The following is a 26,557-nucleotide window of genomic DNA, read 5'->3' on the forward strand; positions in this document are numbered from 1 at the left end:
AACTTTAGTGTTTTTTTTGTTAATTATATACTCCACTGTAGCTTGTGCTTTGCAGTTAGATGTCTGGTCATGCAGGTGGTGCTCGGGTTTAGAACAATCATACCTCGCTTCAGGCTCTGTTTGCACAGCTTGCAAACCACTCATGTCTTGTCGTCAGCACATTGCCTAAAGAACTGCCATGCCAGGGAACTCCTTTGAGCTGGCTTTGGTGTGCTCTGTCCCTCAGTGCATTGGGTAGTAGCAGGTGTCTTGGCTAGGGGCCTGTCACTTTGGTTTTGCACCCTACTCACTCTTTTGCTGTGCGGCTGCTGCGTGACCACCACCTCTCCCTGGCACATCGACAACATCCTCTCCCTGCAGTAAGAGCTCCACCAACACCAGCAGCACCACGGCCACATCCCTTTTTTGATGCTCTCCTTTTTTTACGGTCATCCACATTATTGGCTGACAGAAGAACAATTGTATTTCTATGTCACGGGTGCAAATGAGGTATTTTGCTCCCCAAAAATAGCTATAGGTCACAGACAGATTAACTATTGTAATTCCGTGTCACGGATGCAAATGAGAAGTATCTCTCCCATAAAAATGGGTTTATTTCACCAACAGAATGCAAATACGGAGTTTGGAACCCCCAAAAAATGGCTTTATGTCACTGACACAAAAAGGCTACATGCACACAAACATATTTTGTTTCAGTGTCCTATTTTTTTTGCGGATTGGATGGGGACCCATTCATTTCAATGAATCCATAAAAGAAAAAAAAGGATGCAAAACAGATGCCACAAGGACATCATCCGTACTTTTTGTCAATCAGTGTTTTGCAGACCACAAAACAGATACGGTTGTGTGAATGTAGCCTTAACAGACTGATTAACTCTCCTATTACAGTAAGGGCTCATGCACATGACTGTATTTTGCAGTCCGCAAAAAACGGATCCGCAATAAATATGGATGATGTCCGTGTGCATTACGTATTTTGTGGAACAGAACAGATGGCCCCTAATAGAACAGTACTATTCTTGTCCGTAATGTGGACAATAATAGGACATGTTATATTTTTTTGCAGAATAGAAATATGGACATACGGAAACAGAATGCACAAGTGACTTCTGTTTTTTGCGAACTCATTGAACTCAATCTGCATACGGTCCGCAAAAAAAAAATGGAACGGACACGGAAAGAAAATACGTATATGTGCATGAACCGGATGCAAATACGTTTGGAACCCAAAAAAATGGCTTTATGTCACTGACACAATTAACAGACTGATTAACTCACTTATTACAGTAAGACAGATTCAAAGGCAGACTTTGGAACCCCAAAAAATGTCTATAGGTCACCCACAGAATTAACAGCCCAATTAAGTATTGTATATTGTATATTGTCAATAGTGCAAAGGAGGTGTATTGTACCAATCAAAAATGTCTATAGGTCACCCATAGACTGAACAGCCATATTCAAACCTTAACACTGTCACTCACTTCAGCAGCGTCCTGTCCCTACACTAGTCAAAGCAGAATGGCGGCTCCACAAATGATCTGGCATTTATGCATGCATGGTCTCATGGTGCACCAGCCAATCACAGCCATGCCAATACTAGGCATGATTGTGATGCTTCCAAGTGCCCAAAGCTTTAGCTTGTTGATTGGGTGTGTTGCGCTCTGAACATGGACTTTTGCGCCAATTTCAGTGTTCGGGTGACCGGACACTGTAACGTTCGGTACAAATGCGAACATTCTGGCCCAGGTTAGCTCATCCCTAGAGTGCCTCCATGCATCTGCTTCAGAGCCCCATATGTAGGAGGTTCGCTGAACTGTTGTTTTACACACACATCTGGTAGCCCCCTGGTTCATTCTGGTGGTGATCTGCTACACTGTAGTGTGTCACTCGGTCCTTGCACACCTTTATAGCAGACGTTCACCTTTCACATCACATTGCTTATTCACAATGGTGCAATTTGTCCAATTACAATACGCTTTTACCACAGCAGCAGCACACGAAAAGTGTTGGGCGCGAATATTCGAATGGAGAATTTTAATCCCGAATATTGCCACTTTGAGAATTTGGAAAGATTTAGAATATATATTCGTATTCTTGAATATTCTAGATTATAATTTTTTCATCAGTAACCTCCCTTCTTGCTTGTGGGCCAATGAGAAGGCTGCAATGTCTTAGCAACCAATAGAAAAGTTGCCTACCCCTTACTATATAAGAGCATCCCCAACCATTTTCTGTAGTTTTATGGAGTTCTGAGAGAGACAGCAGTGCCATTGCTGTGCTCTGTGCTTAACTGTTTAATTACATTAGATAGTTAGTTAGTTAGTTAGTTAGCTTATATATATATAATGCACATAGTGGGAGATTGTCAGTGTAGGTTAGATCGTGATATAGTGTAGCTGATAGGTTTTGCTGTCCATTAGTGATGATCGAGCACCAAAGTATTTGGGTGTTCGACCCGAACACATTGCTATATTCGTGTGCTCGGCCGAGCACCCGAGTATAATGGAAGTCAATGGGAGACAACCAGGCACCCCCTGCTCTGAAGAGGGGAAGGTGCCTGGTCCATTGGAAAAGGTTAGAAAGTGACAGAAACCCCACTGAAATGGATCAGGAACACCATGGGCACGATGTCTGGATGCATCTTGGACTCCTAGATCGCTGCTGACTGACAAAAATACGCACAAAACTCCCCAAAAAAATCTATGTAATCATTTTACATGAAAAATTGTACGGAAACATTCTTTCCTGTATATTCAATTGTATATAAAGTGCAAGTGCTGCAAAAAATTACAAGCAAGAGGCACTCTGAAACAGCCTGTATATCACTTAAAGGAGGGCCTCATTCCCATTGTGGTACAATTGTTCAGGTAGTGGGACTCCTACACTCATAAAGCCTATGCACTAAGTGAATGGACTGCCAAAAATTACAAGAAATCGGCACTCCAAAACACCCTTTGTTCACATAAAGGAGGGCATCATACACACCCTTGAAAAATTATGATTGATGGCCTGCTGGTGACGCTCAAAAACATTTGGAGCAAGGGCCTGCTTATCTGACCATCTAAAACCTTAGGGGTGAGGGCCTGTTGCCGTATTGGTGACTCTAGATAACCTCTGGGCGATTGCACGTCCCCGTGACGGCGACGATCCATTTGGATGTCTGCCCTATCAACTTTCGATGTTCTTTTCTGCGCCTACCATGGTTATCACTGGTAACGGGGAATCAGGGTTCAATGCCAGAGAGGGAGCTTGAGAAAGGGATACCACATCCAATCGAGGTCAATGGCTGAAATGTAGCGTTCATGGCCACCAGCACTTGTCCATGTGTCCGTGGTTAAATGGACCTTCCCAGTAAATGCATTGGTCAGAGCATGGGTGATGTTCTGGGACACATGCTGGTGTAAGGCGGGCATGGCACACCATGAAAAATTGTGGCGGCTGTGGACTGCGTACAGAGAGAAGGCCACCAACATCAGACTGCGGAAGGCCTCAGTGTCCACAAGCCTAAATGGCAACATTTCCAGGGCCAGTAATTTTGAAAGTTGCGCATTTAGTGCTATGGCCTGTGGGTGGGTGGGTTTTTGCGCTTGCCTTTAATTGACTGTGTTATGGACATTTGGATGCTGCGCTGGGACAGGGAAGTGGATGTTGTTGCTGATGGTTCATGCGAAGTTCAACGTGCAGGGCGAGGGGCATCTGGGCCTGCGCCTTTAACAGGGGATTGGCCAGCAGTGCGTAACACAGGGAAAGAGGAGGCAGTGGTGTGACCCGCAGACCCAGATTGTGGACCCAGGCGTTCGGCCCACTTATTAGTGTGCTTGGATGCCATGTGGCGGATTATGCTGGTGGTGGTGAGGTTGCTAGTGTTCAGGCCCCGGCTAATTTTGGTATGGCACAGGTTGCAAACTACCACTCTTTTGTCGTCTGCACTTTCCTTAAAAAAGCGCCATACTGTGAAACAACTACCCCTTGGCAAGGTAAATTTATGCATGGGGGTGCTCGGTGTAATGGTTGCGGGCTTGTTTGTGGGCCGACTTTTTTATTTTGCAACCCCACTGCCTCTTCCAGCCTGTTGCGGTGCTGCGTAACCCTCCCCCACTTCCTCACTCTGCTCATCCTCCTGACTTGACCTAACCACAACCTCAGTGATTGACAACTGTGTCTCATCATCATCCACCTCGTGAACGAATGATTACCGTCATCTTCTTGAGACTGTAAAGGCTCAAGAAGTTGGGAATCGGGGCACAATATCTCAGGTCCCTCTTCAAGCATGCAGGGCGCGATGACCGAATGTAATAGTGGTGCTGGAAAGAGTTCCTCAGAATATCCGAGTGTGGGATCACTCGTTTGGCAAGCCTCTCCATGGTGGGAGGAAGGATGATCAGAGAGAGGATTCGGTTGACCAGACTCTTGGCTACATTTTCTTCAGCAATCCAACCGACCAACTGTTCGCACTGGTCCGACTTGGACAGTGTTGTCCTGCGCCTCCCAGCTAAGTTGGACATGAAGCTGGGTACGGTGGATATTATATATTTTTTTTTTTTTTCGGGTGCACTGGCCTCTGCGTGCACCATCAGCATCACGCCCACTTCCCCGTCCCTTAGTGCTCGCCTTCTTCATATTAATGGTTTTGTCACTAGAGATTGTTTTACAGTCCGCTAAAGACACAGTTTTCGGATGCAGGACAGTATATGTCACAGAAACACACAGAATATGGACACTATATTAGGCCCAGATTATTGGAATTTTCCCTAAAGAAACAGTTTTCGGATGGTGTACTGTATATTTCACAGAAACACACTAGATTAGGCCCAGATTATTGGAATTTGCAATACAAACTCAGTTTTCGGATGCAGGACAGTATATGTCACAAAAACACACAGAATATATGGACACTATATTAGGCCCAGATTAGTTAAATTTGCCCTAAAGAAACAGTTTTGGGATGGAGTACTGTATATGTCACAGAAAGCCACACACTATGGACACTAGATTAGGCCCAGATTTTTGGAATTTGCAATACAAACTCAGTTTTCGGATGAAAGACAGTATACGTCACAGAAGACCACACACTATGGACAATAGATTGGGCCCAGATTATTTAAATGTACGCTAAAGAAACAGTTTTCAGATGAAGTACTGTATATGTTACACATGTGTATTACACGAACACACTACAGAGACAGTAGATGAGTGCTGGCCCCTGATTATTTAAATTTACGCTAAAGAAACAGTTTTCGGATGGAGTACTGTATATGTTACACATGTGTATTACACGCACACACTACAGAGACAGTAGATGAGGGCTGGCACCTGATTATTTAAATTTACTCTAAAGAAACAGTTTTCAGATGGCGTACTGTATATAGTAACATAGTAACATAGTAACATAGTACATAAGGCCGAAAAAAGACATTTGTCCATCCAGTTCGGCCTGTTATCCTGCAAGTTGATCCAGAGGAAGGCAAAAAACCCTGTGAGGTAGAAGCCAATTTTCTCCACTTTAGGGGATTAAAAAATTCCTTCCCGACTCCAATCATGCAATCCTTCCCGACTCCAATCTCAGAACACCACAGAATATAGACACTATTTTAGGCCCAGATTATTGGAATCTGTGGTACAGACACAGTTTTCTGTTGTAGTTTATATTTATATTTTTCACTATATCTGAGCCTGCCATTGAAGCGCAGGTCACACAAATCACGGATTACACCGTTGACAGAAAAAATGTGGATAGTTTATGGGAAAGAAAATAGTGTTTTCTGTATTATAATTTTTTCCCTATATCTGGTTCTGACAACCACACAAGGTATTGAAGCGCAGATCACACAATTCACAGATTGCACCGTTGACAGTAAAAATGTTGATTAAGGGAAAATAAATTGTTTTCACAAATATTCTTCCTATCTCTGCTCCTGATACACAGAAGGTATTGCTGCACAGATGTCACAAGTCACTGCAGACACCTTCTATATAGCAAAAGAATCGCTATTTTGCAAAGTATAAAAAAAAAATATTTTATACAACTTTGCACAATGAAATGGGTCTTTGAAACGGTATTCACTGGAATATATTGCGATCACAATCTCCCTACAATATCTGTCCCTTCCTAAGCGCAGCTCTCCCTGACTCACAATGAGCCGAACTCGCGTCATCGGGTGCTATATAGCACCCGATGACGCGTTCCGGCCAGCCAATCACTGTAATGCCAGCAGCCAACATAACATGGCTACTGGCATTACAGTGATGGCTGTACTTACCTGCATGTTTATTGGCTGCTTAGCAGCCGCGAAACGTGCAGGGAGGAGACTGGAGCATGGCGCTCAAGCACATGTGGTACTCGGCCGAGTACCGCCATGTGCCGAGCATAGCGATGCTCGAGCCGAACAGGTATTCGGCCGAGCATGCTCGCTCATCACTACTGTCCATACATACATAGTCAGGTCTATAAATATTGGGACATCAACACAATAAAAAATTTTTTGGCTCTATACACCACCACAATGGATTTGAAATTAAACTAACAAGATGTGCTTTAACTGCAGACTGTCAGCTTTAATTTGAGGGTATTTACATCCAAATCAGGTGAACGGTGTAGAAATTACAACAGTTTTCATATGTGCCTCCCACTTGTTAAGGAACCAAAAGTAATGGGACAATTGTCTTCTCAGCTGTTCCATGGCCAGGTGTGTGTTATTCCCTCATTATCCCAATTACAATGAGCAGATAAACGGCCCAGAGTTCATTTCAAGTGTGCTATTTGCATTTGGAATCTGTTGCTGTCAACTCTCAAGATGAGATCCAAAGAGCTGTTACTATCAGTGAAGCAAGCCATCATTAGGCTGAAAATACAAAACAAACCCATCAGAGAGATAGCAAAAACATTAGGTGTGGCCAAAAAAACTGTTTGGAACATTATTAAAAAGAAGAAACGCATTGGTGAGCTCAGCAACACCAAAGACCCGGAAGACCACAGAAAACAACTGTGGTGGATGACCGAGGAATTCTTTCCCTGGTAAAGAAAACACCCTTCACAACAGTTGGCCAGATCAAGAACACTCTCCAGGAGGTAGGTGTATGTGTGTCAAAGTCAACAATCAAGAGAAGACTTCACCAGAGTGAATACAGAGGATTCCCCACAAGATGTAAACCATTGGTGTGCCTCAAAAATAGGAAGCCCAGATTAGAGTTTGCCAAACGACATCTAAAAAAGCCTTCACAGTTTTGGAACAACATCCTATGGACAGATGAGACCAAGATCAACTTGTACCAGAGTGATGGGAAGAGAAGAGTATGGAGAAGGAAAGGAACTGCTCATGATCCTAAGCATACCACCTCATCAGTGAAGCATGGTGGTGGTAGTGTCATGGCGTGGGCATGTATGGCTGCCAATGGAACTGGTTCTCTTGTATTTATTGATGATGTGACTGCTGACAAAAGTAGCAGGACGAATTCTGAAGTGTTTCGGGAAATATTATCTGCTCATATTCAGCAAAATGTTTCAGAACTCATTGGACGGTGCTTCACAGTGCAGATGGACAATCACCCAAAGCATACTGTAAAAGCAACCAAAGAGTTTTTTAAGTGAAAGAAGTAGAATGTTATGCAATGGCCAAGTCAATCACCTGACCTGAATCCGATTGAGCATGCATTTCACTTGCTGAATACAAAACTGAAGAGAAAATGCCCCAAGAACAAGCAGGAACTGAAGACAGTTTCAGTAGAGGCCTGGCAGAGCATCACCAGGGATGAAACCCAGCGTCTGGTGATGTCTATGCATTCCAGACTTCAGGCTTTAATTAACTGCAAAGGATTTGCAACCAAGTAATAAAAAGTGAAAGTTTGATTTATGATTATTATTCTGTCCCATTACTTTTGGTCCCTTAACAAGTGGGAGGCACATATGCAAACTTTTGTAATTCCTGCACCGATCATCTGATTTGGATGTATATACCCTCAAATTAAAGCTGGCAGTCTGCAGTTAAAGCACATCTTGTTTGTTTCATAGAATTGTGTCAATGTCCCAATATTTATGGACCTGGCGTTACATGCTGCAGACATAGTGCTGTGATGTCACATGTTCACAACAATACTTAGTGCACCAATCAGTAATATGTAGTCAGACCTGCTAAAATGAGAAGTTGCATGTATTGCGCAAAAATATGCGCATCATTAATTGACAATTTTCGCAATCGCGAATATATTGGAGCACTTTATCTGCATATAAAGCTATTGTAATGTTCTGCCGTGCCAACCATTTCCTCCAGTCTCAGGAAAATTCTAGCAGCTTGAAAAATGTAGCAACAGTGACCCACGCCTGTATTGCGCACGCATTACGCGAATATTACATTGCCGGTTTTCGAAATCAAGAAAATAATCGCAAATTCTCAAATTTGCAAATTTATGACAAATATTCCCCCACATATTTGAAAAATATCGCAAATTTGAATATTGCCCCTGCCGCTGTCACGACTGTGACTGATCCAGACAGGTCTGGGAGAAGAAGGTCGCAGCGACTTGCTACTCGCGATAGCTTGTGAGTTTGCTCCGTGGTTCAGGGTATGTCATCCAGGTTTTGCCTTGTGAACCTTTTTGTCCTGACTGGGAGTTTGTAGGCATCCTTCTCAGGTGAGTCCTGTCTGCCACTCCCAGATACTATATTAGTTTCAGTTTCACTTCAGATATAGTCCTTACTTCCAGTGCTACTCTGACCTTTGAAGGAGATCGTTTGATGGTGTTGCTGTGGAGCTCTTGTCCGGCGTGGACTGTCGTGTTTGGGATCGCCTTCTCTGCTCGTGTTCTCTGATAAGTCTATCTCTGCTGTTGTTTGTTTGTTGCTGTCTTCCCCTGTTGTTTTCCTAGACGTGAGTGATGGTGTCTAGCGCTCCCATCGGCCTTTCCCCAGTCCAGTCTTGTTAGGGCGACTGAGGGTTTAGGCATCCTGCTCGCCGCACGGGTTCACACCCTGTCTAGGGTATCAGGGCAGACAGGTGCCAGCTTAGGGTTAGTCAGGGGTGGCCATTCTATTTCCCATCCGTAGATAAGGGTCCCCCTTCCCCTCCGTCTGGTGCGACACGACCGCTGCTGGGATAGCGGTCGTGACAGCCGCTCATCACTACACACGAATAGTTCACAAACTGTGCAGTTTCAGAAATACTGCCACCCTTGCCCCTAAAGCCAATAATCATCCCTTGAGCAGACAGCCTATCACACACCTTATATATTCACCAAACCAGCTCACATGTGACTTCCTTCATTAGCTACACGCTGCCAATGTTTAAAGACTTCACTGTGTATAAAATATATTAATAACACTTGGTTCACATGACCCTTTGTCACTACGTCAGATGTACATACATATTAATTCCAAAGGAGCATGTATGGCCTATAAGTCTCCAAAAGCCGATTAAGGCGCTCTCTTCCCAAGGAGAGATAGTAACCCCCCCAAAAAAGATGTACTGTACATATTTATGTACTGTATTAATAAACATTTGGCTTCTATTGTACAAACATATATCAAAACTGTCATTTAGGAATGCATTTCGGGTTAACCTAGAGCTAACCTTTTTACAATATTATCACAGGAAAAAGTGAAGTCCAACAGCAGATGGCATAGGAAAATGGTTATATATGATTTCATTGCATTTAGCAGTACACTTTTTTCCTAAATATATACTGTAACAGTAGTACATTGTAAGCTTTTGTAAAAAAAATTGCATATGATATGCATACGTTGACAAAAACTATACTTTTTTTTTCTAAAGGAAAGACTTTATTTTGTTACATTTTAGAAGAATGTATGGAGGAGGAACGTAAACATGTTAAATCATTAGAGCTTCTCCACATTTTTTATTTTATTTTAACCCCTTCAGGATCTTGTGTTTTTGTTTTTACATTTTTGTTTTTTTACTTCCTACCTGCCAAGAGCCATACATTTTTTATTTTTCCATTCACATAGATGTATGGGCTTTGTTTTTTTATGGGACAATACCACATTTATTAAGTATTTATTGTGTTTTAATACTGAAACAAAATTAGAACCTTGGAAAAAAATGTATTTTTTTATTTTCATCACCATATTCTGACTGCATAACTTTTTTATAGTTAAGTCTACGGAGCTATATGAGGGTTTATTTTTGTGGGACGATCTGTAGTTTTTATTGTTACCATTTTGGAGTGTATGACTTTTTATAAAAAAATTTGGGGAGGTAAAGTGATGAAAAAATAGGGAATTGGCCATTTTGATTTTTTTCCCATTATACTGTTTGCCATCTGGAATAAATATTTTTTATATTTTAATAGTACTAGCATTTTCAGACAATGCAGTGATGTTTATTTTCTTTTATTCTGTGGGAAGGGGGAGTTAAATACATTTTTATGTTTTTTGTTTTGTTTGTTTTTTACTCAATTTTTTTACCAAGGTGACTATAACATGCATTTGTTATATTGCCACTTGGTTTCTGTAATGATTTTCTATCGACTACAGAATACAGGATTACTTTTATTTCAATGCAGTGCTGCCATCTGCAGGATAGCCTTGGAATATACTAGTAATATGCCTGGAAGCCTTGTACAGGCTCAGGCCTATTACAGAACAACTTCTCCTGGCTGATATCAGGCTAGAAAGCGAGAGGCTCAGATTCCGTGGTCACATTTGACCACAACATCTGGGAGGTTAAATGTCTGAGATCGACATTATAGCAGAAACCCAGCGGTTATGGCACCTGTTGTGCTCATGAGAGGCTGGACTTTAATCGTTTTTATTTTTATTTTGCTAGGCCTAAAGAAAATGCCATAGCAAGAACATGTTGCTTTTAGATAAAATTGTCATAGACTCAAAGACTCCATAAACCAAAACACTGTGTAAGTAGACAGTCATATTTTAACTTCAGAACACAGTATTTTAGCAAAAGGGGAAAAAAACACAAAAATACAGCTAAACTCTGCATGGGTGCACAACACCATTTCATCACTCTTACAAAATAAGGAGGCAATTCAGGAAAAAAAAAGTTATTGAATAGTTATATACAGTACAGACCAAAAGTTTGGACACACCTTCTCATTCAAAGAGTTTTCTTTATTTTCATGATTATGAAGGCATCAAAACTATGAATTAACACATGTGGAATTATATACATAACAAACAAGTGTGAAACAACTGAAAATATGTCATATTCTAGGTTCTTCAAAGTAGCCACCTTTTGCTTTGATTACTGCTTTGCACACTCTTGGCATTCTCTTGATGAGCTTCAAGAGGTAGTCCCCTGAAATGGTCTTCCAACAGTCTTGAAGGAGTTCCCAGAGATGCTTAGAACTTGTTGGCCCTTTTGCCTTCACTCTGCGGTCCAGCTCACCCCAAACCATCTCGATTGGGTTCAGGTCCGGTGACTGTGGAGGCCAGGTCATCTGGCGCAGCACCCCATCACTCACGTGCGCTGTGTCACTGTGTTATTTGATATTTCACATTCAGTCTGATGGATTTATTTTGTTACTCACAACCACGTTGTTTTCGTGTCTTTCCCTGCTGTTCTGTTAATCGGGTTTGCGTGGTTTCCAGTCGGCTTGTGATCGGCTTTACGACTCCACTCTTTGCCGTCTCAGGACACTTAGCGCACTCCTCCGAAACCTCCCAAAGCACCGTATGTCAGTTTGGTAATGTTCTAATTGTTTAAAAAGTAGGTTTCCGTCCACACTATCTTTCTGTCGTCATTCACCTTTCACCAGACGAGTTTCGAAACAATCCTGTTTCTTCCTCAGTGGTATATAATCAAATGAATATAAACCTGGGACTCCATATTGGATCCTTTTAAATCTTTTTAAACAAAGTAAAATCAAATACCCGGCCTGGATCACTTGGATAGGTATAGGTTATTGAATCAGCAGTTAACCGTGTTGTATCTTGCATTAATGCTATGTGATAAAAGCAACATGCAAAATTATTCATATATATATATATATATATATATATATATATATATCGCATTTGGCAGTGGCTGAGGGACAGACAACAGAGGGTTGTAGTCAATGGAGTATATTCAGACCATGGTATTGTTACCAGTGGGGTACCTCAGGGATCTGTTCTGGGACCCATATTGTTTAATATCTTTATCAGCGAAAATTGCAGAAGGCCTCGATGGTAAGGTGTGTCTTTTTGCTGATGACACAAAGATTTGTAACAGCATATATGTGTAGCTTTAAAAAGACCAATGGACATGCATGTTTAGTTTTACAATATTTTACTATCCAATTAGATATCCTCCCATGTTAGGGTACTTTCACACTAGCGTTAGAAGAATCCGGCAGGCAGTTCCGTTGCCGGAACTGCCTGCCGCATCCGGAAATCTGTATGCAAACTGATATAATTTGTTTCCGGAAAACAGACCGCAGACCGGAAAACCGGATCCATCAATGCAGCAATTTCCTGAACACTTGGTACCGGATCTGGCATTAATACATTTCAATGGAAATTAATCCAGCAAGTGTTCCAGAATTCTGGCCAGAGAAAATACTGCAGCATGCTGCGGTATTTTCTCTGGCCAAATACCGTAAAAGGGATGGAACGGAAGACATCCTGATGCATACTGAACGGATTGCTTTCCATTCAGAATGCATTAGGACAAAACTGAAGTGTTTTTTTTTTTCTGGTATTGAGCCTTTATGACGGAACCCAATACCGGAAAACTTTAACGCTAGTGTGAAAGTAGCCTAAGTCAATGTATAAAACAGTATTAGAAAGGAAAGAATGACGGTGAGAAAAAAAGAAAAAGGGAAGGCAAGAATAAAGGCTGGAGAGGTTGGAATATGGATAAATAGAGGTAGCATCACTCTGAGTATTGGGTATATTCATCCTTGCCTCATTGAGACAATATACAGTATATTACTTACTATGGGAGTGGCTGGCCTCCGATGACCTCCGAGTGGGCTCTTTTCAGTTCATTTGTATATCAGAACAAAGACCTTTTTTTGGGGAGACAAAATTTATTTATCAACAAAAAAGTATGTTTGGGACACAGTAGTGGTTTATAATGGGAAAAGGTGGTGACAGACTCCCTATAAGCTGATAGACTGTGCATTCAGTAAAGTGGTGTCTAGCTTTGAACTTCTTTCTCACATTGTATTGATTTATGAAACTGATTTTTTTTCCATATATGTCAGGATTTTCCTCTCCATCTGTAAGTTTTAAATTAGATTTATTTGGGTTTTGTTCTGCCTTTCTCTAAACCAACACATTGAGTACTTTTGTGGACTATACACCCATTATCAACAATTAACAAACTGTAAATGTGTAAAGGAGAAGAAAAAGCTGAAAATATAAAAGCTAGAAAAATGCAAACGTTATATTTTTCTTTAGGTTTCAAAAGCAGATGTATTATATGATTTTCGCTGATATAATTTCAGTACAAATTATTGTACTGTAAAATTTTCCAAATACAGATGATGATGACAGACTTTAAAATGTGATGCTGTACAGGGTCATGAAAAAGAAAATTAGTTTCTCAGTAGTGTAATAAATTGTGAAATTGTAAAGGATACCTAAAATAGACCAGCTAGAGTGCCTATTTTTTGGCAACGGGGCTTTGCAAAAACTAAAATTATTAGTATCACCCCCTTATATAGTAGATTAGATTATGACATTATATGTATGTCTCCTGATCATGGTTATATTTATTGTAACATAGCGAAAATTGATGAAGACATTTTTAACCTGTATTTGTAGATAGGGTATCTATGCATGGATTTGTATTTGGTTGAAATGTCATTACATTTGTTAGAGAGTGATGAGAACTCTTGCAATTAAAACTGTGACGTGTTAAACAAAACTTATAGTATAAGAATAGTTTTAAATGACATGATACAATGTCACACTGATTAATGTATGTACTGTGATAGTGGTGGTGTTGCTATTAGTCTTATTATTGCTGCTGTCTCTTTATTATGCTGTTGTTACAATGCAATTCATCTCATCAAAGTTGGCGACTAAGGTAGGAGGAAATGTGGTGCTGAAGTTCAGTCTCTCGCTGATAGCAGAGCAAGGATCATATCTAGCTGCAGTTCCATTTCTATTTATTAGGTTTGGAAGGAGAGGAGAATAATTGAAAACTGCTTGGAATCCGAATGAGTTGTCAGAAAGTTTGTACTGCCATCTATTGGTCTGCACAGGCATTTTTTCTTTAGAAGCTAAACTATGTAAAGAGTTGCTGCTTAATATCATATTGAATCACAACTATTTTAAAAATGTATTATTTAAAAGTCAGGATATGATTGTTATATTCCTTAAAAAAATATTAGGGTGTTTACATTTAGGAATCAGAAGAAATTGCACATCTTGTACATTTTTATAAATGCTATGAATCACAAATATCTTGAAGATTTTTTGTCTTTGTTAATCTTTTTTTTTTTTTTTCAGGCAGAAATGGTATGTTATTTTGTTTTATTAATTATAATAATGTAGTTCCTTCATAATACATAAGGCCAATTAAAATCCTGCTATTAACCAATATTTAAATAGTCTCCTTTTATTCTACACATGCAATAGTACAGTATGCTTTATATTTCTTCAGTTTTTCAAATTTCCCAACAAATTTAAATTTAGAAAGAAGAAAGGGGAATGCTAAAAGTAAAATTATTAGGATGCATCCACTGGCATTCTATATACTCACATGAACTCATGAGGAAGATTTATCAAAACTGGTGTAAAGGAAAACTGGCTTAGTTGCCCATAGCAACCAATCAAATTCCACCTTATATTTTCCAAAGAAGCTCTGAAAAACGAAAGGTGGAATCTGATTGGTTGCTATGGGCAACTAAGTCAGCTTTCCTTTACACCTGTTTTGATAACCCCATGGTGTCTATGCAATGTCATAAAGTCTTAATAGGGATGTTGCTAGACTAATATAAAGGCACCTGACCACTGAACTAATCAGAACAAATGTAATAAAGAATAACACTTTTGGCATCAATGACAAACCAATGATTATTTTGTGTAAATCAGAAGTCAAGTCTTTTTGTGCAAGTCTATGAGAGACTCACATAAACTTACTGTTATGTACTTAACTGTCCGTGCTCCAGCAGCAAGCCTGACCTCTCTGTTTCCGCATAGCCAGGGTTGTCCCTTTGCAACCAGCCCCTTTGACAGTTAGGCTTATCATAGAGCAAGGACACCGGGCCAATCAGACTCAATGCCGCTGTCACATGCTTCCTGTCAATGGGATATTTAACCTCTTCCGGACATAGGGCGTACAGGTACGCCCTGATGTCCCGGTACTTAAGGACACAGGGCGTACCGGTACGTCCTATGTATTTCCGATCACCGCTGATCGGAACCTGGTGCCTGCTCAAATCATTGAGCAGGCACCTGGGGACAATGCGCTGGGGGGTCCTGTGACCCCCCCGTATCGGCGATCGCTGCAAACCGCAGGTCAATTGAGACCTGCGGTTTGCAGCGCTTTCGGGAGGTTTCTGATCCCCGCGGTCTGTGACCAAAAAACTGAAAAAACTATTCTTTTTGATTCTCAGACAATGGAAACACTAAAACATGATTTTTTTTTGTTTCAAAAATGATATTATTGTGTAAAACTTAAAAAAATAAAAGAAAGTATACATATTAGGTTTCGCCACGTCCGTAACGACCGGCTCTTTAAAAATATCATATGACATAACCCCTCAGGTGAACACTGTCAAAAAAATAAAATAAAAACTGTGCTAAAAAAAACATTTGTTTTGTCACTTTACGTCACTAAAAGTGCAACAACAAGCGATCAAAAAGGCGTATGCCCCCCACAATGGTGCCAATCTAACCGTTACCTCATCCCACAAAAAAATGATACCCTACATAAGACAATCGCCCAAAAAATAAAAAAAACTATGGCTCTCAGACTATGGAGACACTAAAACATGATTTTTTTTTGTTTCAAAAATGATATTATTGTGTAAAACTTAAAAAAATAAAAGAAAGTATACATATTAGGTTTCGCCACGTCCGTAACGACCGGCTCTTTAAAAATATCATATGACATAACCCCTCAGGTGAACACTGTCAAAAAAATAAAATAAAAACTGTGCTAAAAAAAACATTTGTTTTGTCACTTTACGTCACTAAAAGTGCAACAACAAGCGATCAAAAAGGCGTATGCCCCCCACAATGGTGCCAATCTAACCGTTACCTCATCCCACAAAAAAATGATACCCTACATAAGACAATCGCCCAAAAAATAAAAAAAACTATGGCTCTCAGACTATGGAGACACTAAAACATGTTTTTTTTTTGTTTCAAAAATTATATTATTGTGTAAAACCTAAATAAATAAAAAAGGTATACATATTCGGTATTGCCACGTCCCTAATAACCTGCTCTATAAAAATTTGACATGATATAACCGGTCAGATGAACGTTGTAAATAATAAAAAAATAAAACGGTGTCAAAACAGCTATTTTTTGGGAAATTTTCCATTTTAATCCTTTTTTTCCCGTAACAAAGCAAGGGTTAACAGCCAAACAAAACTCAATATTTATGGTCCTGGTTCTGTAGTTTACAGAAATGCCCCATATGTGGTGGTAAACTGCTGTATGGCCACACGGCAGTGCGCAGAAGGAAAGTAACGCCATGTGGTTTTTAGAAGGCAGTTTTTGCTGGACAGTTTTTTTTGACACCATGTCCCATTTGAAGCCCCCCTGATGCACCCCTAGAGTAGAAACTCCAAAAAGTGACCCCATCTAAAAAACTACACCCCTCAAGGTATTCAAAACTGATTTTACAAACTTTGTTAACCCTTTAAGTGTTCCCCAAGAGTTAATGGCAAATGGAGATGAAATTTCAGAATTTCAATTTTTTGTTACCTTGCCTCAAAAAAGTGTAATATAGAGCAACCAAAAATCATATGTACCTTAAAATAGTACCACCAAAACTGCCACCTTATCCCATAGTTTCCAAAATCGGGTCACTTTTTTGGAGTTTCTACTCTAGGGGTGCATCAGGGGGCTTCAAATGGGACATGGTGTCAAAAAACCAATCCAGCAAAATCTGCCTTCCAAAAACCAAATGGGGTTCCTTTCCTTCTGCGCCCTGCTGTGTGCCCGTACAGCAGTTTACGACCACATATGGGGTCGTAAATAATAAATGTTGAGTTTTGTTTGGCTGTTAACCCTTGCTTTGTTACTTGAAAAAAATTATTAAAATGGAAAATCTTCCAAAAAAGTGAAATTCAGAAATTTTATCTCCATTTTCCATTGAATCTTATGGAACGCCTAAAGGCTTAATAAAGCTTGTAAAATCAGTTTTGAATACCTTGAGGGGTGTAGTTTCTTAGATGTGGTCACTTTTATGGAATTTCTACTCTAGGGGTGCATCAGGGGTTCTTCAAATGGGACATGCTGTAAAAAAAAAAGGCCATCAAAATCTGCCTACCAGAAACCATATGGCGTTCCTTTCCTTGTGAGCCCTGCCGTTTGGTCATACAGCAGTTTATGACCACATATGGGGTGTTTCTGTAAACTAGAGAATCAGGGCAATAAATATTGAGTTTTTTTTGGCTGTTAACCCTTGCTTTGTTACTGGAAAAAATTTATTAAAATTGAAAATTTTCCCAAAAATTTTAATTCTGAAATTTTATCTACACTTTCCATTAAATCTTACGGAACGCCTAAAGGGTTAATAAAGCTTGTAAAATCAGTTTTGAATACCTTGAGGGGTGTAGTTTCTAGAATTGGGTGGTTTCTATTATGTAAGCCTCACAAAGTGACTTCAGACCTGACCTGCTCCTTAAAAAGTGGGTTTTTGAAAATTTCTGAAAAAAGTCAAGATTTGCTTCTAAATTTCTAAAGGAATCGTTCTCTGCTGGCTTTGCCTGTTTTCATTCAATATCTGGCGCCTGCGTACCTATCTTCAATCTGTGCAGGCGCACTGAGAGGCGGCCACGTCACATCTACACCCGGCGCAGGCGCATTGAGGAGCGAGTGGCCGAGTGAGTGGCCGCCTCTCAGTGCGCCTGCGCAGATTGAAGATAGGTACGGCCGCGGCGCAGGCGCCAGATATTGAATGAAAACAGGCAGGGCCAGCAGAGAACGATTCCGTTCCCTGGCCCTGTCAATCACAATGCGGAGGGGGCGTCATTAGGATCGGAGGAGGCGGCTGCTACCAGCAAGTAGCCGCCCTACTTGCTGGTAGCAAGGTAATTTACATATTATAAAAATAGCGTTTTATAAAATTCTACTGAACGAAAATTATTATTTTACTTATGTATGCAGAGATCGCAGTGTAGGGATTATTATTAAACAAAAAAAAACGGTTTAGTGGGCTGACAGAAGCCCTTTAACTGCAGACTGTCAGCTTTAATTTGAGGGTATTTACATCCAAATCAGGTGAACGGTGTAGGAATTACAACAGTTTGCATATGTGCCTCCCACTTGTTAAGGAACAAAAAGTAATGGGACAATTGGCTTCTCAGCTGTTCCATGGACAAGTATGTGTTATTCCCTCATTATCCTAATTACAATGAGCAGATAAAAGGTCCAGAGGTCATTTCAAGTGTGCTATTTGCATTTAGAATCTGTTGCTGTCAACTCTCAAGATGAGATCCAAAGAGCTATCACTATCAGTGAAGCAAGCCATCATTAGGCTGAAAAAACAAAACAAACCCATCAGAGAGATAGCAAAAACATTAGGCTTGGCCAAAACAACTGTTTGGAACATTCTTAAAAAGAAGGAACACACCGGTGAGCTCAGCAACACCAAAAGACCCGGAAGACCATGGAAAACAACTGTGGTGGATGACCGAAGTATTCTATCCCTGGTGAATAAACATCCTTCACAACAGTTGGCCAGATCAAGAACACTTTCCAGGAGGTAGGTGTATTTGTGTCAAAGTCAACAATCAAAAGAAGACTTCACCAGAGTAAATACAGAGGGTTCACCACAAGATGTAAACCATTGGTGAGCCTCAAAAACAGGAAGGCCAGATTAGAGTTTGCCAAACGACATCTAAAAAAGCCATCACAGTTCTGGAACAACATCCTATGGACAGATGAGACCAAGATCAACTTGTTCCAGAGTGATGGGAAGAGAAGTGTATGGAGAAAGAAAGGAACTGCTCATGATCCTAAGCATACCACTTGATCAGTGTAGCATTGTGGTGGTAGTGTCATGGCGTGGGCATGTATGGCTGCCAATGGAAATGGTTCTCTTGTATTTATTGATGATGTGACCACTGACAAAAGCAGCAGGATGAATCCTGAAGTGTTTCGGGAAATATTATCTGCTCATATTCAGCCAGATGCTTCAGAACTCATTGGACGACGCTTCACAGTGCAGAAGGAAAATGACCCAAAGCATACTGCAAAAGCAACCAAAGAGTTTTTTAATGGAAAGAAGTGGAATGTTATGCAATGGCCAAGTCAATCACCTGACCTGAATCCGATTGAGCATGCATTTTATTTGCTGAAGACAAAACTGAAGGGAAAATACCCCAAGAACAAGCAGGAACTGAAGACAGTTGCAGTAGAGGCCTGGCAGAGCATCACCAGGGATGAAACCCAGCGTCTGGTGATGTCTATGTGTTCCAGACTTCAGGCTGTAATTGACTGCAAATGATTTGCAACCAAGTATTAAAAAGTGAAAGTTTGATTTATGATTATGATTCTGTCCCATTACTTTTGGTCCCTTAACAAGTGGGAGGCACATATGCAAACTGTTGTAATTCCTACACCGTTCACCTGATTTGGATGTAAATACCCCCAAATTAAAGCTGACAGTCTGCAGTTAAAGCGCATCTTGTTTGTTTCATTTCAAATCTATTGTGGCGGTGTATAGAGCCAAAAATGTTAGAATTATGTTCATGTCCCAATATTTATGGACCTGACTGTATGTCTGTGTCCTTAAGGAGTTAAACAGGAAGCTGCTGGCAACAGGTGCTAGCTATTGGCCTTCTTAGCCTCACTACTGTGGATTGTACTATTGTTTGGATTCCTGGTATTTTGACAGATAGGCAGACTTTCTACCTCTGGGACCTGTTTGTATCTCCAAAATGGGGCTCCCGCAGTGATTTGAAAGCAGTGAAATACCAGAAATAGCTGAGCCCATTCAGCTGCTCTTAGGCCATGTGACTGGTGTACATAACGTCAATGGCTTTAGAGGAGGCCATAGCACTTTCTAAAGCACAGTATTCTCTTTGAGCAACTCCCACCAATCAGATATTGATGACCTATCCTGAGGATAGGCTATGTAATGTAGACATCTAGCTGATGAGTATGTTCACTCATCGCTCAGTTCCTTCCTTCAACTTCCACCAGCCATACCTATTGTTAGAAGCTGTAGTCTTTACAGGGAGAGAACTGCAGCATAAATTCAGTGGACTGCTGTACAGAGGAGAGCAAAGGCAATATCAGGACCAAGCTAGATAGCTGCTAGAAAGTAATCTCCCTACACAGGCTAACAGGACAATTTTAGAATTGTAAAATAAAAATAAAGTAAATCACTGACCATACAGCATTGCATACAATACAAAATACAGAATTATTAGGGAGTAGTTAGTGTTGATCGAGCACCAAAGTGCTCGGGTGCTCGAGTAGAACACCTAGCGATGCTCGGGTGCTCTACAATGGAAGTCACCGAGCATTAAACCAGGCACGCCCTGCTCTGAAGAGGGGTCCCACTGAGGTCTATGCAGAAGATCGCTGTACAGTGAGGGAATCTCACAGTGTGAGTCCAGGGCTTAGGAGTCCCTTCTCTAACTCTATATACGTATAGCTATGTCCATATATGGAGTCAGTGCTTGGGGACACCCAGTGTATTTAAAACTAATTTAGCCCTATTTCTAAAAAGTTTCTGCCGGGATTTGAACTCACAACCGTCTACATTAGAGGCAAGGATGTTAACCACTCAGATAAAGCTGAATGATAAACTATGTCAGAAAAACCTCATAGTAGTTTGTCATGTAGTAAGAATTTATATACAGCAGAACTGCAGGTTAACATGTAGCTATATAGTGTAGTAGTTAAAGTTCTTGGCTCTAATACAGAAGGTTGTGAGTTCAAATGCTGGCAGAAATGTTCCAGAAAGGGATATATACACTCACTAAGAAGACAGGTTGGCATTAGCAGGAGGTGCTCAAACCCACATGCAGTTGTGCATATATATAGGGGAGCAAATCCTGCACTTGTGGCCCGTTGCTAATGGCAATCCCCAGCAAAATGCATACAATGGAGGATGCCCGCGGCGAACCACAAGTACCACAATAGACATCCTACACAAGGTAACAAGTGCGGATGTCATAATTAATATAACAATATAACAAAACAATAACAAACACAGGTGCACTCTGCAGTCTCACTAAATCCTCGAACTGATTTTAAAATTGAGAGATTAGTCAACATGTCCTACGGTGTAGAACATGTCTAAGCCCGGACACCACGACAAGGTTTCTCAAGTAGCCCGGGACCCTACACTCTCCTACCTGAGCCGTATGGGCGATACCAGGAGCCAGTGGGCAAATTACAGGAGCATAAGGCCGACTCACAAACAACTCACCAGTTACCTCCAGCATGTGGCCATGCTTGCAATGGGAGGAGGGAGGAGTCTGTGAGTCCCACTCAAGACTTGCTGATATGTCCCAGGCCTCACAGGTGCACCTAAATGTAGCCTGTAGATGGAAAACAGGCACATTTAAAAAGGAGTCTATACACCTCCAGGAATCTATATATACAAACTAAGAAGACAGGTTGGCATTAGCAGGAGGTGCTCAAACCCACATGCAGTTGTGCATATATATATAGGGGAGCAAAATCCTGCACTTGTGGCCCGTTGCTAATGGCAATCCCCAGCAAAATGCATACAATGGAGGATGCCCGCGGCGAACCACAAGTACCACAATAGACATCCTACACAAGGTAACAAGTGCGGATGTCATAATTAATATAACAATATAACAAAACAATAACAAACACAGGTGCACTCTGCAGTCTCACTAAATCCTCGAACTGATTTTAAAATTGAGAGATTAGTCAACATGTCCTACCGTGTAGAACATGTCTAAGCCCGGACACCACGACAAGGTTTCTCAAGTAGCCCGGGACCCTACACTCTCCTACCTGAGCCGTATGGGCGATACCAGGAGCCAGTGGGCAAATTACAGGAGCATAAGGCCGACTCACAAACAACTCACCAGTTACCTCCAGCATGTGGCCATGCTTGCAATGGGAGGAGGGAGGAGTCTGTGAGTCCCACTCAAGACTTGCTGATATGTCCCAGGCCTCACAGGTGCACCTAAATGTAGCCTGTAGATGGAAAACAGGCACATTTAAATAGGAGTTTATACACCTCCAGGAATCTATATATACAAACTAAGAAGACAGGTTGGCATTAGCAGGAGGTGCTCAAACCCACATGCAGTTGTGCATATATATATAGGGGAGCAAAATCCTGCACTTGTGGCCCGTTGCTAATGGCAATCCCCAGCAAAATGCATACAATGGAGGATGCCCGCGGCGAACCACAAGTACCACAATAGACATCCTACACAAGGTAACAAGTGCGGATGTCATAATTAATATAACAATATAACAAAACAATAACAAACACAGGTGCACTCTGCAGTCTCACTAAATCCTCAAACTGATTTTAAAATTGAGAGATTAGTCAACATGTCCTACGGTGTAGAACATGTCTAAGCCCGGACACCACGACAAGGTTTCTCAAGTAGCCCGGGACCCTACACTCTCCTACCTGAGCCGTATGGGCGATACCCATACTCACCTAAAGAATTATTAGGAACACCATACTAATACGGTGTTGGACCCCCTTTTGCCTTCAGAACTGCCTTAATTCTACGTGGCATTGATTCAACAAGGTGCTGATAGCATTCTTTAGAAATGTTGACCCATATTGATAGGATAGCATCTTGCAGTTGATGGAGATTTGAGGGATGCACATCCAGGGTACGAAGCTCCCGTTCCACCACATCCCAAAGATGCTCTATTGGGTTGAGATCTGGTGACTGTGGGAGCCATTTTAGTACAGTGAACTCATTGTCATGTTCAAGAAACCCTTTTTCCAGTCTTCAACAGTCCAATATTGGTGAGCTCGTGCAAATTGTAGCCTCATTTTCCTATTTGTAGTGGAGATGAGTGGTACCCGGTGGGGTCTTCTGCTGTTGTAGCCCATCCGCCTCAAGGTTGTGTGTGTTGTGGCTTCACAAATGCTTTGCTGCATACCTCGGTTGTAACAAGTGGTTATTTCAGTCAACGTTGCTCTTCTATCAGCTTGAATCAGTCGGCCCATTCTCCTCTGACCTCTAGCATCAACAAGGCATTTTCGACCACAGGACTGCCGTATACTGGATGTTTTTCCCTTTTCACACCATTCTTTGTAAACCCTAGAAATGGTTGTGCTTGAAAATCCCAGTAACTTTGCAGATTGTGAAATACTCAGACCGGCCCGTCTGGCACCAACAACCATACCACGCTCAAAATTGCTTAAATCACCTTTCTTTCCCATTCTGACATTCAGTTTGGAGTTCAGGAGATTGTCTTGACCAGGACCACCCCCCTAAATGCATTGAAGCAACTGCCATGTGATTGGTTGACTAGATAATTGCATTAATGAGAAATAGAACAGGTGTTCCTAATAATTCTTTAGGTGAGTGTATATATATATATATATATTTAAATTTAGCCTCTATTTCTGCCAGGATTTGAACTCATAACCTTCTACATTAGAGCCAAGAATCTTAACCACTACGCTATACAGCTACATGTTCACCTGCTTTGAAATATGAAATGATACTGCTGCCGTATAGGAATACTTACTACATGACAATCTACTATGAGTTTTTTCTGCCAAAGTTTATCAATCAGCTTTGTAGCTGTGTGGTTAAAGTCCTTGCTTCTAATGTAGAAGGTTCTGAGTTCAAATCCTGGCAGAAACTTTTCAGAAAAAGAGGCTAAATTGGATTGAAATACACTCGCTCGAGCATATGAGGTATTCGGCCGAACACTGCGATGTGCCGAGCATCGTGATGCTAGAGCTGAACTGGTGTTCGGCCGAGCATGCTTGCTGAACACTAGTAGTAGTCTTTAGATGGCATCTTCTTTAGAAATATGTGCTAGAAATGCTACATATGTATTTTATTTAAAAAGACAATATTATAAAGCGTACTTAAATTGCTATTTCCAAATAAATATATTGTATACAGTATGAGGATGTATGTTCATTTTGGTGCACACTGCATTTGAGTCTTTTGTCAGAGATCTACAGTACAGACCAAAAGTTTGGACACACCTTTTCATTCAAAGAGTTTTCTTTATTTTCATGACTATGAAGACATAAATGTGGAATTATATACATAACAAACAATTGTGAAACAACTGAAAATATGTCATATTCTAGGTTCTTCAAAGTAGCCACCTTTTGCTTCGATTACTGCTTTGCACACTCTTGGCATTTTCTTGATGAACTTCAAGAGGTAGTCCCCTGAAATGGTCTTCCAACAGTCTTGAAGGAGTTCCCAGAGAGGCTTAGCACTTGTTGGCCCTTTTGCCTTCACTCTGCGGTCCAGCTCACCCCAAACCATCTCGATTGGGTTCAGCTCCGGTGACTGTGGAGGCCAGGTCATCTGGCGCAGCACCCCATCACTCTCCTTCATGGTCAAATAGCCCTTACTTTTAAAGTTTTCCCAATTTTTCGGCTGAATGACTGACCTTCATTTCTTAAAGTAATGATGGCCACTCGTTTTTCTTTACTTAGCTGCTTTTTTCTTGCCATAATACCAATTCTAACAGTCTATTCAGTAGGACTATCAGCTGTGTATCCACCTGACTTCTCCTCAACGCAACTGATGGTCCCAACCCCATTTATCAGGCAAGAAATCCCACTTATTAAACCTGACAGGGCACACCTGTGAAGTGAAAAACATTTCAGGGGACTACCTCTTAAAGCTCATCAAGAGAATGCCAAGAGTGTGCAAAGCAGTAATCAAAGCAAAAGGTGGCTACTTTGAAGAACCTAGAATATGACATATTTTCAGTTGTTTCACACTTGTTTGTTATGTATATAATGTGTATATACATGTGTTAATTCATAGTTTTGATGACTTCAGTGTGAATCTACAATTTTCATAGTCATGAAAATAAAGAAAACTCTTTGAATGAGAAGGTGTGTCCAAACTTTTGGTCTGTACTGTACATTGGGAAGCTTTCTTGACATGTACATCCAAAGGAAGGCTCCAACACAAGCATGAGTTTATTTTGCCCATTTACTCCAATTGTAAATTTAAGGCCCCCAAGTGGCATTACCACTTCTACACCCTGCTTAAGTCTGTATATGCAATAACTATTTCATCTTATGTCTTTATTCCAGGTCCTCCATGTAGTGTGCATTTCATCTTATGCATTTGTATTGTTCATGTAATAACCTGGTTTCTCAGCGGGTGGCAGCAGACTTGGCAGTGCTACTTTACAGAGGGTGGAACCTGGCTTTCCAGCTCTAGGAGACACTACGGTCTAGAGAGAACTAGTTGGTTCCTGAACTCCATGCTGTAGGGATAAACAGCAGACTCTCGTCCCTGAGGGACTGAGCTCTCCATGAAATCCAGCCAGGACAGCGGTCGTTTCGCAGAGAACTTTGCTCGTTTAATGTTCGCTAAAAAGGCGAACAAATGGTGATGTCCGCCAGTGCCATATACTTTGCATTGTGCAGAACTTTGACCCATGACACACCCATCAGGAGGGACAGGACAGCCAATTGAGATGTTTCAGCACATGAACACACCCCCTACCCTAAAAATAAACCCGATCTGGCCGCCATTTTACATTCTGTTTTTTGCCAGTGTAGGGAAAGGTTGCTGTGTGGAGCAGAGTCAGAATGTTATAGAGTATAGAGACACCAAACGCTAGCTAATAGGGCCACAAAAGTCATTTTAAGGACTGGTATAGGTGTGCTATCGATAGGTGTGACATACTGAGGGGTATAATATACTTATAATATATTTTCTAACATAGAAAGTATATTAAAGAGCATTTGTATTGTGCAGCAGTTGTGTGCGGTTTTGCTGCGATACTGCAGCTATACAGAGGGATAAACGCTATTGTAAGAACTAATTGCAACTGGTGTGATATACCAGTTTCCCCACAAAAAATCTGATTGAGGCAGGGGTGTGGTATACCTTTAATATAATTTCTATAGAGTGAATTTGTATTGTGCAGCATTTGTGTGCGGTTCTGCTGAGATACCGCAGCTATACAGAGGGACAAACAATATTGGAACAACTAATTGCAACTGATGTGATATACAAATTACCGCCCAAAAAATCTGATTAAGGCAGTGGTGTGATAAACCTATAACATAATTTCTATATAGTGCATTTGTATTGTGCAGCATTTGTGTGCGGTTCTGCTAAGATACCGCAGCTATACAGAGAGACAAACGCCATTGGAACAACTAATTGCAACTGGTGTGATATACCAGTTGCCCCCCCAAAAATCCAATTGAGGCAGGGGTGTGATATACCTATAATATAATTTCTATATAGTGCATTTGTATTGTGCAGCATTTGTGTACAGTTCAGCTGA

This window comes from Bufo bufo, chromosome 3 (genome assembly GCF_905171765.1).
Source record: "Bufo bufo chromosome 3, aBufBuf1.1, whole genome shotgun sequence".
NCBI classification, from domain to species: Eukaryota; Metazoa; Chordata; class Amphibia; order Anura; family Bufonidae; genus Bufo; species Bufo bufo.